Source organism: Spinacia oleracea, chromosome 4 (assembly GCF_020520425.1).
Source record: "Spinacia oleracea cultivar Varoflay chromosome 4, BTI_SOV_V1, whole genome shotgun sequence".
Classification (NCBI taxonomy): domain Eukaryota; kingdom Viridiplantae; phylum Streptophyta; class Magnoliopsida; order Caryophyllales; family Amaranthaceae; genus Spinacia; species Spinacia oleracea.
This window is the reverse complement of record NC_079490.1, coordinates 150,314,268-150,328,694: the sequence shown is the minus strand read 5'-3', so window position 1 is coordinate 150,328,694 and position 14,427 is coordinate 150,314,268.

Genomic DNA, 14,427 nt, shown 5'->3' with positions numbered 1-14,427 from the left:
TCGATTCTCACCTTCCTCACACAAACTTTGTTTGAAAACATAAAGAAAAATAGATAAGTAGACAACTATTTGCCAAAAATAGCTTGAAAAACTTCTGTAGCATGGAAAACTATAAAATGAACTCGCGGACCATTAAAGTTGCTCTTTACAAATTATAACATCCTCTATTCCTCTTGAAGTAATTACTCCTACATTAAAAGTTTCTTTAATGCTCATATATACTCAATCCGTTTTCATAAATAGTCCCTATTTTCTATTTTGGGTGTCCCAAAATATTGTGACTGCTTTTACAATTCCTATTTCAATCATTTTTTTTTTGCTCAATGTACCCTTATCGAACAACTTAAATACCCCATTTATCCTACTTTTACCTATAAAATATGGTCCCATAGTTAATGTTTCATTGAAAATATTGTGATCCTATAATTAATGTTTGCACCATAGAAATGTGGTTCCATAATTTATTATCTTTTGTCTTTTGTTTAAAAAATAAAATAAATTGTACACTTTTCTACTCCCTCCGTCCTAAAATTATAGTCCTATTTGACTAAAAACACGGATTTTAAGAAAAGTGGAATTAAGTGTGTGGAAAATTGATATATAGTACATTGATGATGAAAAAGTAGAATATAGTACATGTAAAAAAGAATAAAGTCTATGCGGAAGAGAAAATAGTATTATGTAGACACCTACTTTTGTCCCCATTCCCGAAAGGGAAAGTTCGATGATGAGAACATAAATCTCCACTTGACAACGCATCTCCTATAAGATAACGAATCTCAAATCCCCTTTTCATTTCACCCGAAACCTGCTATTTATGGGAACCTGCTAAAAATAGTAACTGTCGTAATGGGTAGTTGTTAAAAGTGGCAAGTCATAAAAGATAGAAACCTGTCAGAATTAGGTGTTGCACTCCAACATAAATCCTAAATGAGATAGAGATTATGAGAGAATCCTATTCCTAATATGATTCGAAAATAAGAGTCACGTATTAATTAAAATCCTAACGAGCCTAGAGTTCGTAACGGGCCCAGACGCATTCCGTCACAAGGTTAATACGCACTAAAAGACTCGATTAAGTCTCAAACACTCCGGATTCTAGGAATCCGAATCTGACTAAGAAAACAGCCCAGATCCTATTTTCAACGCCTGGCTCTGGGCGCTGAAATCTTCGGCGCCCAGGCCTGGGCGCTGAAATTACCTGGGACGTATTCTTTCCTAATTCCTCGTGGATTAGAGATCTAAAATTCTATCTTTCCACGAACTCTTTTCTATAAATATAGCCCAAGTTCGACGTGAAAAAAGGGAACAACAACACACAATTATTATTCTGAGTATTGACTCTAAACCCCTAAGCCTAAGCCTCACGCTGCAAAACTGATCACGCGTTCTGTCGCAATCGATCCATAAATCGAACAGAACGTATCCTGTCCCATAACTTGAGATTCGTTAAATAAAAGGAGAAATAGCAAAGTCAAAGCGGTTAGTTTTCTGAGAACCGTGACGCACCTCTCAAGGGTGCGTCGTAATGTGTCCCTTTTCTATGATTTAATTGCTTTCCTCGCCCTTTTTGTGAACTGTTAAACTAACTAAATCTGATTGTTCTATCACGCCTAATAAAGATAATATGTTGGGAAATTGGATTATCATGCTAGGTCCCTTAAAACAGTCTAAATCAGATAACCGCGATCGATCTAGTATTATATGTTGCATATTATTAAAATCAACTCAGATTAGTTTAATAGTTAACGCATGTCCCTTCAATTATTTATGCTGAGCTAGTAAGGATATTCTGCCTCTGGATTTATCAAAGAGCGAGTACTCCTCTCGGTAGTTACAGTCCCCCGAACCCTCAATCTCTACCTTGCGGGTGTATGTTGAGAGATCCCCACACCAGGGATCACAAGGGAACCTACGGCCGTCGTGGTCAAACATAATTGCACTCCCTTTATGTCACGATAACCGGGTTTTGTCAGTTTTTCTCATTGTCGTTAAAAACTGAATGGCGACTCCTATGTTACTAGTCAATTGGGTGTAAACTCACAGGAAATCCAATTACACTTGATTTGACAAAAAGAAACGTCACACCCACGAGGGACAAGGTCACGCATTAGCCTCGTGCTTTTTTCGACCCCCTCACAGTGGCGACTCCACTGGGGAAAGTGAAGGAAATACTCGTGCTTGTAGGTAATCAAAATAGCCGAAGGGTGAAACGATCCTACCCCGCGTTTATTTCCCCAACAAGTTGGGACGACCTGAAAATCAGCATATTAATGTGAACGGATAGAACCGCATAACGAATCTTGGCTCCCTTGGGATGTTTCATCTCGGGAGTTGGGACTAAGGATACCCATCGCCAACCGGGGGGTGCATACGCTTCGAATGTTGTCCACTCGGCACTTTCGCTAGTAGTACACCCGTCCCAAACCCAATCGCTCGCCCATTAGGTCCCTCTCATTGGTGCATATACTCTTGGCTTACATCGTGATTGGCCTCTTGGGCGAAATTCGTCTGTTGAAGGCACTACCTCGACCGGGGCATGTGTTGGATCTGCGATAGAAGCGGTACCAAGCCAGGCGCAAATACTACCCATAGAAGCCTATCATAAACTACATGACATATTATTATTGCCTCATGATGTAATTTTAGTTATGTGTAGCGAAATATGTGATTGTGTGTGACAAATAATGCTAGAAAACAAACGACCTAAAAATTTCCCAAACATTCATAAACAAATTGGCCAAAGAGTTATACCAAAATACGTGTTCCGCAAACCCGAACAATCCCCACAAAAATAAGCGACGCTCGGGATGGCCTGTAACGAATCCCACAAACGCTGCACAACGCGTAAGGACGTTATTAGGCAAGCACACTAAATCAAAGTCGCATAAACAAAAAATAGACATGAACAGAAAACGAGAACCAACCAGGGACGCATTTTCAGCGCCCCTGGCTGGGCGCCAATATTTCTCACGCCCACTGCTGGGCGCTGAAGTTGCTGCCTGGCCTTTTGGTCAGGCGCAGCAGCCTCGGTGCCCGCGCATGAAGGAAATACGTAGAAAAAAAAACTTTTCGTGAAAAAATTGCTACGAGGGCGTACGAAAAGGCACTCGATTCTAAAAGCGACTTAAAAAAAAATAACTCGTTGTGTCGTTGTTAGGCCTCCTACGACGACAATGTTCGACACCAAAACCGAGCATGCTAATTTAAATAACTTTGAAAGCCACATGGGCAAAGTATTCAAAAAATAATGTTCAAATAGAGTCTTCAAGGAAAAATAATGTTCGAATAAAAAAAATCCGAGTCTAGACTAGGCTATGCCAAAGTACAATCTAAATCCTAAGTCTTAGTTGTCTTATCCATAGAATCGGTCATAATGCTTGGTGTCGTTCTGCAAGTTAAAAGGTTAAACCATATTGAGTCTCCCTTCCTAACATTTAAATCAATAAGCACCCATATGTAATTGTCATCCCTTGCTAAGAGTCTACGGCCTCAATACTCTCTCTCACCAATAAAAAGAATATATTATAGTATTTGCAAAATGGAAACAGTCACATTCTGAATATCATTCCCCCATAGTCGTACAACCCCCAAAGTGAACCTAAGGTGTCAATACCATTGGCAAAAAAAAAATTAATGGCCTCAAGGCTTATGATCACATTGGGTCACGACTATCATAGTCCTCTCGAGTCACTCGCTCCTTGAAATACTACTAAGTACGGACTAGAAGATTTTCCATGAATGCAACATGACGAACCATGAAAATACCCAAATCGGCATACCATAAGGCTACCATTGGGGTAAAGCAATACACGCTAAGAGGGAAGCCGCACTAATGATTCTAGTCTCGCAAAAATAAAAATTCGATCTCCCCAACTAACTACCTTGCCAACATTAAGCAAATGGCGCATGACAAATGAACACCCAAGGCTTAAAATCTAAAGTGTCAACCAACAAAAGTTATGGTCCAATTCGCCTAAGTCCGAGGGTCGCTTGGTCAAGTATTATAGGCTTACGCCACGTCATTATTTTGAGTCTAGGCCACCTCCTTGTATTCATACACGGGTTATAATCAGAAAGATTAATGAAAGTTCGAGTCTAAATCACAACTTCCAATTAAACCCCGAAAACTGTAAAAAATTATTTTTGATGTAATTCTTTCGTTAAATTTCAATAAGGTAAAAACAACATTTTGAATCAACGCTATTTGCACATTTTAAGAAACGACTAAATACGCTTGCAAAGTAAGACAATTTAAAGGTCCACCCTAGGCCTACTAAAATTAAAGGTCCACCCTAGGCTACTAAAATTAAAGGTCCACTATAGGCCTACCAAACGAGGCTCACTCAGTCTCGCCTCGTGACTCAAAGACCACAACCATCCACCTTTTAGCCCAAATAAAAAGGGGGAGAAATCCCAAGCAAAAAGAAGAAAAAAGAGAAAAAGAAAAGGGAGGGCGGAAAGAGCGAGCCATGAAATACTTAGCTCGTACCTCCCAAAGTACGAAATCTACCCAAGTAAAACGAAGGGAAAGAATTGAGTTAGCCCGTACCTCCCAAAGTGCGAAATTTACCCAAGTAAACGAAGGAAAAGAATCGAGCCAACCAATCCAAATCATAAAATTCTACGATGTCTACCCTTTCCAATCCTTATGTTCTTAGACGCCTTCGCTCTGGGGCCCCTGTTCAGCTCATTTAACCCATCCATGTTCTCATTGCCATAACCCAAGAAACCATTACCCCGACTCTTGCTCTTGAACTTGTTGTCAACTGCAAACCACGTACGGCCATTGACACGTACGTCATACCCATTATTTCCAAAGCCCAAACCTGCTCTTACACCACCATTAGCATAATGACCATATAACTTGTATGGATACATCCTGTTGATATACCCTTGAGCCGTCCCCATGCTACTCATTGACCTTGGTTGATTTAAACTCATGACACTAGCTTGAGGCTGCAAATTGTGAGTCCTAAAAGATGTAATCCTTATGCTTGACCAATACCTATACAACTCAACTTATCCTATCTCATTCAACCCATCTTTCAAGCCGTCTTGAGTCACAAATAAAAAAGAGACAAATGAAAAGTACATTCTACGCTCAACGTAAAAATAAAAAAAAATAAAAAATATGTAAAAAAGCAAACTTTGCAAAGCGCCTTTAAAAGTTAGTCTAAAAAGAAAAAGAAGCATTTAGCGCACCAAAAAAGATCCGCCCAGAAATAATTTTCAGCGCCCAGAGCTGGGCGCCGAAATCTTTAGCGCCCTAGCCTGGGCGCTGAATCTCTCTGCTTGCTAAAATTTGTCCAGAAGTACTCGTCATTTCATCCGCACATACACGGAACAATAACGAACACTTGGAGGGGTACAACACGTATTCAGATATACGTACCACCAAAAAATACATGTACTCAAAAAAAATATAAAACAAATTTTTGGCTTACGGCAAGGCAGCAGATTAAAATAATAATAAACTTCACTTATTCCACTGTTTCAAATAATATGTTTCCACCTCGGAACGTACTTGTTTAAAATCGGCATTCTAAGAAACCATTTTCTAGGCTAAGAACTACGCAAGACCTGATTCCAAATTAAATTTATTTAAGGCGGATACGTAGGCAATCCATGATTCGGTCCAACCAATTTGCAAAGATGTTAGAGCCTATAGAATAACAAGAATAAGAAATAGAGTCCCTTATTGAAATTTAATTACTTGCAACCCAAGTCGAAAGAAAAATTTAAGTCAAAGGTAGAATTCAAATCATCAAGATGCCAAAACGAGCACACATCGAAAAATAATAAGGGCACGTACCCTTGCCAGAAGGATCACTCACACTCCTAGGCACTTAGCCAAGACTCAAAAGATCGTTTTGCCTCAATTGAATGGGGGCTAGCGCAAGCGTCCATGACCCCTAAAGTACTCGACTTGACCCTCCCTAAAGCAAACTAACTCACTTAAAGACCTTCTTTCACCACTAGACATAGTTGTTCAATTAAAGACCTTCTTTCACCACTAGACACAGTCATAATCGCCGACAAGTAGTAAAGGCAGTAAGCTTGCAATAAAGAGGATTGTTCTACGGCGACGCCCCATCGTTCCTTCGAACTCAGGGCACCCGTTCATGGTAATTCAAATGCTTGCGAATCCCCTTTGAAAAAGAAATCAGACATTGTCAATAGGACCTGGCACTTAACCAAGGCTCACCTTACTCAGACATATGACACGGGCATCTAAAATCGAAATCTAAAAGCATCATTAATGGGAAGACATAATAGCAACTGGGGGCTAAAAGATTAAAATGAAAGAACTAGGGAAAGAAATAAGTATACCTTGACCTTTTGTACAGACCTACACCAAGTAAATCTAAGTTAATTTGAAAGCGGTTCATATTCCCGCAGTTCTGGAAAAGATGGCCCTAAAAGCCCAAAGCATGTGCCACACGGGCACAAGTAATACCTTGACGCCTGCACCCTGGCTTCCAGCAAATCCTTAGACAGCATTCCAAAAATCATAACAGTATTTTTATTCACTCATGTAATCCTGTACGAACCCTTCTATAAGTCAACTTACTTAGGACACCTCGGATTGTACACAGTAGGACTCGGATTTCAAATAATTTTCAAAGACTTCTTCGAACATAATAAAGTGTCATTGGTTTAAGCTTAGTATGCGTTTATCTCGATGTTGCGAGTGAGTCAAAAGATTTCTAAATATGGTTATGGGTAAAGAAAGGCACCTAGCTTTTGGTCAAGGCACACTTCAACATGTGACTACCTTGACCCTGGCAATGTCGCACAATACGACATTTACAAGAGAAGTAGCAAATCACTACTCGAACGTACCTCGCACTAAACGAGTCTGGTTCAAACTATTCATGATCCATGTCACCATGAATGCATAAAAATGTATGCAAGGCATTATAGCACCAAGCCAATCCCGTAGATACAATTGGGGGCTTGAGAAAAACACTCTAAAAATGCTCGAAATGACGATTTTATCGCAAATTCTCGACACTAATGCAATACATACGTCATAGGGGCACAATCCTAAGCTTTAATCGTGTAAAACGAACCTTAGAATGGCTACACCCCTCCCAAATTCTAAGCACTACTTAGAATATATAAAGTCACCCCACTAACAAGGGTAACTGAAAATCGCGAGTCACCAAAACTCCGATCAAACTACTGCACCTAACGCTCACCATATAAGCGCCCGTTACACAGTCTACGTCGTTCCAAAGCAAAAGCGAAAGAAAAAGGATAAGAACTGTCAAAATATACCCAGAAATCATTTTCAACGCCCAGAGCTGGGCGCCAAAATCTTTGACGCCCCAACCTGGGCGCTGATTCTCTTGGCTGCCAAATTTGGCCCAGATACAAAAACAAGAAAGAAACATCTATGAATCCTCGCATCGAACGAAGTAATAGGCCGTGCACAGCCACGCAGGAGGTGCAACACTTGTTCGAGCACCTGAACGAGGCGTGATGAAGTACTCCAATGCAAAAAATAATGATATCCCAACACCTGGAGGGATGTTCTAAGACACGCCGTTAGGCCACACAAGCCTACGTCGCACCATAAGTTCAACCGTCCCACGGTACAAGTCTAAAAAAGAGTAAGGCATATTGCACTAATGCGGGCACGACCAAAGAGCATGTGTAAAAGAGGCAAAGACTACTTATCGCCCAAATTCAAAATGCAAGCCCCACGACTCCTATATTAAGGATTAAAGGTAGCGAAATATTACCTACCACGGAAGGGATAGCTCGCACCTACACGAGCGGAACCCCAAGGCATCTTTCTCGAAAGAACCTACAAAAATCGTACGCCAAAAGGAAGCATCCCAACATGCATACTTGGGGGCTCCAAGCTACGAAACAACCATAGCAAAATAAATAAAAAATCTCGAAGCAAATGTTTGAACAATCGAAAGAGCACGATGTTTGAGCCCACTTCATGAATGGGCCTGAACCCTATCAAGCTTCTAAGAAAACTATTCAAAATCAGTCATTGCTCAAAAAAAAAATGATTCAAGCAAATTGATTAATGGACCGCACACAACGGTCATTCTATGAACGCTCGTTCGCACATACATATCATCTTTTCTAAAGTATCGAACATTTACGAACGCGTTTAAAAGAAAAAAAAAAGAAAACGAACGAACAAGAGGCCAACTGTGTCATCAAGAAACCTCGGCAGAAATTATTTTCAGCGCCCAGCGCTGGGCGCCGAAATCTTTAACGCCCAGGCTTGGGCGCCGAAAATGAACCCAGGCTCAAAAAGGCCCTAACTTCTATTGGGCCCTGCCGCATCCATTCGACTCGAAAATTGCCGATTTCCTTACTGAAAGTCGCACCTTACGACTTTGTCAAGAGTAGCACACCACTACAAAGATCGCTCGCACTTACGAGTACAATCCCAAACATGATCAAGGACATCACAAATTGCGTATCCCCAAGGAACCCCTTTGACAAGAAATGACCGTCAAGCACGAATGCTTGGGGGCTCGAAAGAAAATATATATTTCAAAAGAGAGTATGAAAAGTTAAAACAATATTCCCAGACTACGCTGTACGAAGTCCCGTGTTTGGATGTCTCAAAAAATAAAACCAGTTTACGACCTCAAGACAAAGGTCGCCGTTGATACTTGTACGTGGTCCTCTGATCAAAGACCCAAGTGGTGGCAAAATCGAGCCCTAAAAACTAGCTCAAAACCACGAAAGAAGATGACCACAAAACAATGGTCCGTCTAAGCACGTTGTCAACCCACATTCAGGCTACAACTAAATCCGAGCATCCCTCGAAAGAATTCGCTCCTGCGAGAATGAATAAGAAAAGAAATTCTCAAAGAAATCACAAGAACAAATGAAATAGGGACTTGCCCACCTCAATCGGGCAAGATCGCGCCACGAACCGCGCGAGTTCCAAATAGAAAAACGAATTCAGGGACGTCCACCCTCAGCGGACAGGACTCGCTCACCTTCAGCGGGCGGGGTCTGCGTCACTAGCCGCGCAGATCCTCAGTTTTCCAAAAATAAAATTTTCAAAATTCAAAATGAAACAGGCTCGCCATCTTCAGCCGGCGGGGTCTACGGCGCAAACCACGTAGGTCCTTATTTTCAAAAAATAAACACAAAACAAATTTCAAAATAGATTCGTCCACTTCTATCGGACGGGGTGTCCACCCTTAGCGGACAGGTTCGCCATCTTCAGCCGGCGGGGTCTACGTCACAAACCGCGTAGGTCCTTATTTTCAAATTTCAAAAACAGATTCGTCCACTTCTATCGGACGGGGTGCCCACCCTTAGCGGACAGGCTGGCCATCTTTAGCCGGCGGGGTCTGCGTCACTAACCGCGCAGGTCCTTAATCGCTGCAGCGATAACTTTTTTTGGTTTTCCGTTTTTCCAAAAAAGAACGATGTGAGTAGCTTTCCCTTTTTCCAAAGACTGGTTTTCCGTTATTCCAAAAAAGAACGATGTGAGTAGATTTCCCTTTTTCCAAAGACTGGTTTTCCTTTTTTCCAAAAAAGAACGATGTGAGTAGCTTTCCCTTTTTCCAAAGACTGGTTTTCCGTTTTTCCAAAAAAGAACGATGTGAGTAGCTTTCCCTTTTTCCAAAGATTGGTCTTCCGTTTTTCCAAAAAAGAACGATGTGAGTAGCTTTCCCTTTTTCCAAAGATTGGTTTTCCGTTTTTCCAAAAAAGAACGATGTGAGTAGCTTTCCCTTTTTCCAAAGATTGGTTTTCCGTTTTTTCCGAAAAAGAACGATGTGAGTAGCTTTCCTTTTTTCCAAAATTTAAAAGAATGGTTTTCCGTTTTTTTTCAAAAAAACGATGTGCTGGATTTTCCTTCGTTTTACGTCCCATAAAAACAAGGAGGTTTTCTCGTTTAGCTAACCCTGAAAATGAGAATCTTTAAAAACATTTTTACCTCGTGATTGGGCTTGGCCAGGCCCAATTACACTTTATAGCTTTGATTTCGAAAAACATCTGTAGCTACTCCCAATGACAAAGTGAGGGAGTTTCTACGCCTCTTTAGATACTTCCAATGACAAAGTGAGGGAGTATTCTATACTATCCGTTGACAAATCCCAATGACACGTGAGGGATATGTCAACATTTCAAGTGATGACCCTTAAGTCAAATGTTATCACTCGGGGGCTCGTGAGACCCTCGCAAAAACAGGTCACCATGGCTTGTGCGACGCACTCCGTCTAATACTTTGACCATCGTCTTACTCCAAGACTCAGTCAAAGTGGGGGCTAACTGTAGACACCTACTTTTGTCCCCATTCCCGAAAGGGAAGGTTCGATGATGAGAACATAAATCTCCACTTGACAACGCATCTCCTATAAGATAACGAATCTCAAATCCCCTTTTCATTTCACCCGAAACCTGCTATTTATGGAAACCTGCTAAAAATAGTAACTGCCGTAATGGGTAGTTGTTAAAAGTGGCAAGTCATAAAAGAAGGAAACCTGTCAGAATTAGGTGTTGCACTCCAACCTAAATCCTAAATGAGATAGAGATTATGAGAGAATCCTATTCCTAATATGATTCGAAAATAAGAGTCACGTATTAATTAAAATCCTAACGAGCCTAGAGTTCATAATGGGCCCAACGCATTCCGTCACAAGGTTAATACGCACTAAAAGACTCGATTAAGTCTCAAACACTCCGGATTCTAGGAATCCGAATCTGACTAAGAAAACAGCCCAGATCCTATTTTCAACGCCTGGCTCTGGGCGCCGAAATCTTCGGCGCCCAGGCCTGGACGCTGAAATTACCTGGGACGTATTCTTTCCTAATTCCTCGTGGATTAGAGATCTACAATTCTATCTTTCCACGAACTCTTTTCTATAAATATAGCCCAAGTTCGACGTGAGAAAAGGGAACAACAACACACAGTTATTATTCTGAGTATTGACTCTAAACCCCTAAGCCTAAGCCTCACGCTGCAAAACTGATCACGCGTTCTGTCGCAATCGATCCATAAATCGAACAGAACGTATCCTGTCCCATAACTTGAGATTCGTTAAATAAAAGGAGAAATAGCAAAGTCAAAGTGGTTAGTTTTCTGAGAACCGTGACGCACCTTTCAAGGGTGCGTCGTAATGTGTCCCTTTTCTATGATTTAATTGCTTTCCTCGCCCTTTTTGTGAACTGTTAAACTAACTAAATCTGATTGTTCTATCACGCCTAATAAAGATAATATGTTGGAAAATTGGATTATCATGCTAGGTCCCTTAAAACAATCTAAATCAGATAACCGCGATCGATCTAGTATTATATGTTGCATATTGTTAAAATCAACTCAGATTAGTTTAATAGTTAACGCATGTCCCTTCAATAATTTATGCTGAGCTAGTAAGGATATCCTGCCTTTGGAGTTATCGAAGAGCGAGTACTCCTCTCGGTAGTTACAGTCCCCCGAACCCTCAATCTCTACCTTGCGGGTGTATGTTGAGAGATCCCCACACCAGGGATCACAAGGGAACCTACGGCCGTCGTGGTCAAACATAATTGCACTCCCTTTATGTCACGATAACCGGGTTTTGTCAGTTTTTCTCATTGTCGTTAAAAACCGAATGGCGTCTCCTATATTACTAGTCAATTGGGTGTAAACTCACAGGAAATCCAATTACACTTGATTTGACAAAAAGAAACGTCACACCAACGAGGGACAAGGTCACGCATTAGCCTCGTGCTTTTTTCGACCCCCTCACATACTCCCTCCGTCTCTTTTTGTTCTTTACGTTTTCCTTTTTGGGTGTCCCAAAATGTTCTTTACATTTCCTTTTATATTATCACATTAATGATTTAATATTCTATCAAAATTTGTGTCCAATTATTATTTTAACCAATTAAATCAATTGGGTCATTTAATCTCTCACATTTTTCCATTGAGACATTAACTTTTTATTATTTTCCCAATATAAGAATTTTGATAAGAGTGAAAACATTATAAATAAACGTAATTTTCCTCGTTTACATAAAAAATTAGAAGAATCTCAATGTACATAAATTAGTCGTTAAAACACGTGCAAAAATACCAAACGTAAAAAACAAAAAGAGACGGAGGGAGTACATGTTAAAAGGAATAAAGTACATTTTCTTTTTGTTCTGTGGTCCCAAATGAGGGTAATATGGGAAATTTTTTGTGTTAAAATAAGAAAATAAGACTATAATTATAAAACGCCCGATTTGGAAAACAGGACTATAATTTTGGGACGGAGGGAGTACTAAAATATATTATAGAACAAAGGGAGTATATTATGGGACATAGTTAATCATGTCATTTTCTAAATTCTTTAATTCCAATGAAAAATGTCAGACATACACTATATTATGGAACAAAGAGAGTATTTTTATTTTTATTTTGGTGAAAATGAGTGACTTAATTACTTTTTTTTGGAACAAAGGGAGTATATAACTTGAACTCTTTGAGTTGGTTGACTAACGAAAAATGGTTCATCCATATCTCATAATCGGGGAGTCCATACCGAACATTTCCCAACTCAAGGATCCTCTTAAAAAGAAAAAGTATCCTCCTAGAGGGAATCACGCCTATTTTACAAATATACCCATGTTGTTAATTTACCACCAAATTGAAAACGTTAACGTCAAAGTTTAGGATCGGTTTGGTATCTTTTTTTATTTAGAACCGGTTTGTTATTTTAAGTTTTCTGTTTTTTACAAAACTAAAAGCTAAAATATGAAACCACAAAAAGTAGTCAACATGATTTTTATAAGTATGCTTACTTTTAGTTCATGATTCAATCTAAATTATATGACTTAGTCAACTAAAAAAAATCAAAAACTGGAAACTGATAATGATATCGAATGAGCCCTTAGTAATTTAACATTTTAACCCCAAATTAGAACCCTAATGTTAAAGTTCGTAATCTTATCCCAAAATTCTAAGCTATACTACTTCCATTTCTGAAGTTCTTTACGCTTTGGAATATGTGTCCAAAGTATGAAAACTTTGATCATAAATTCTTACTATTATATATATCAAAACGTTACATGTAAGATCTTGTTAGATTGGTCTCGTTATGTATTTTCAGAATATAAACATTTTAAAAAAATTTCACATACGAAATTGGATATATTAGAAGTTAAATATTGCATTGGAATCCGTCCAAATAGTAACTGTAAATAACTTTATGAAACGAAGGTAGTAGTATTTATTATTCGATGTTAGTTAATATATCCCCAAGTTGAAACTCTTTTTGTTTTGTAGGGTATATTATGCACCAGATTAACACGAAAACTTACCAAAAAAATTAGGATTTTTTGAATTTTACCACCTTATAATATAAATAATAATTATTATAATAAATTATTATTATTGAGTGCTGGCGTCGAGGCAGCGTGCGATGGCTTTCGAGCCATGCGCGTCTGCAAGCCCGCGTTGTGCCCATCGAGCGATGGCGACGAGGCATCGGTGGATGCCCTCATGCTATGCGCGTAAACCAACCAAGAAAGCAGCGGCAACCAGCGATGGCGTCGAGCCAATAGGCGCTGCGAGGGCCTGGCTGTGCAAAGGCCTCGACCATGCGTGCAGTCAGCTCTTGCGACGCTGCAAGCCTTGGCGAGGCATGGGCCTTGCGGCCATGTGCCTTGCCTTGGCCGATTAACTTGTTTCGTTTTGTTTTTTAATTTTCAGTTGAAAAACGATTTTAATTAAATTTAATTTCGTAATTTAATTTTTCTCGGAATTTAATTTTTATTAATTTAATTATTATAATTTATTTTATGCTAATTATTTTAATAAAATTAAAACCTTGGATTATAATTAATTAATTTTAATCAACTGAAAATAATAAAAGGATTTAAAATTATTTTTTTGTGAGCTTTAAATTTTAATTAAATTTGTAAGTTTCCGGTTGGACTAGGAAATACAGTTTATGTTTAAAATTAATAAAGCATGTAAATTCTTATTTTTAGTGGGTGCTTTTAGTCATTAAACTCTTGATTAGGTCTTTATTCCTCTAAGGTTAAAACAACTCGATTAGAACTAATAAGGTTAAATAATTTGTAGATTGTTGGAACCTTTGATTAGTTGCTGCAAATGTTTATGGGATGCGTGATTTTTCTACTAACTTGCTATGTGGTCCATTCATTGATAAATGAATGGATGAATGGTATATTGTAAATTTTCTGTTTTGCAGGTTGTGGAAAGTGACTAGTATGGCCCAAATAGGATAGTAAAATATGGTCTGCGTACCATTAATTTGAATGTAAAATTGGTCTTATGCACCAAAGTTTTTATTTAAATATGGTCTACGTACCATCAAATAGTTGTAATTAGTTTAATTATAGCATATCCTATTTGAAGAAAATGGCGCCTCCCAAGGTGAAATTCAAGACGGAGTTTCCAATCCATTTTCAAGACAGAGTTTGAAGTTGAAGCTTTAA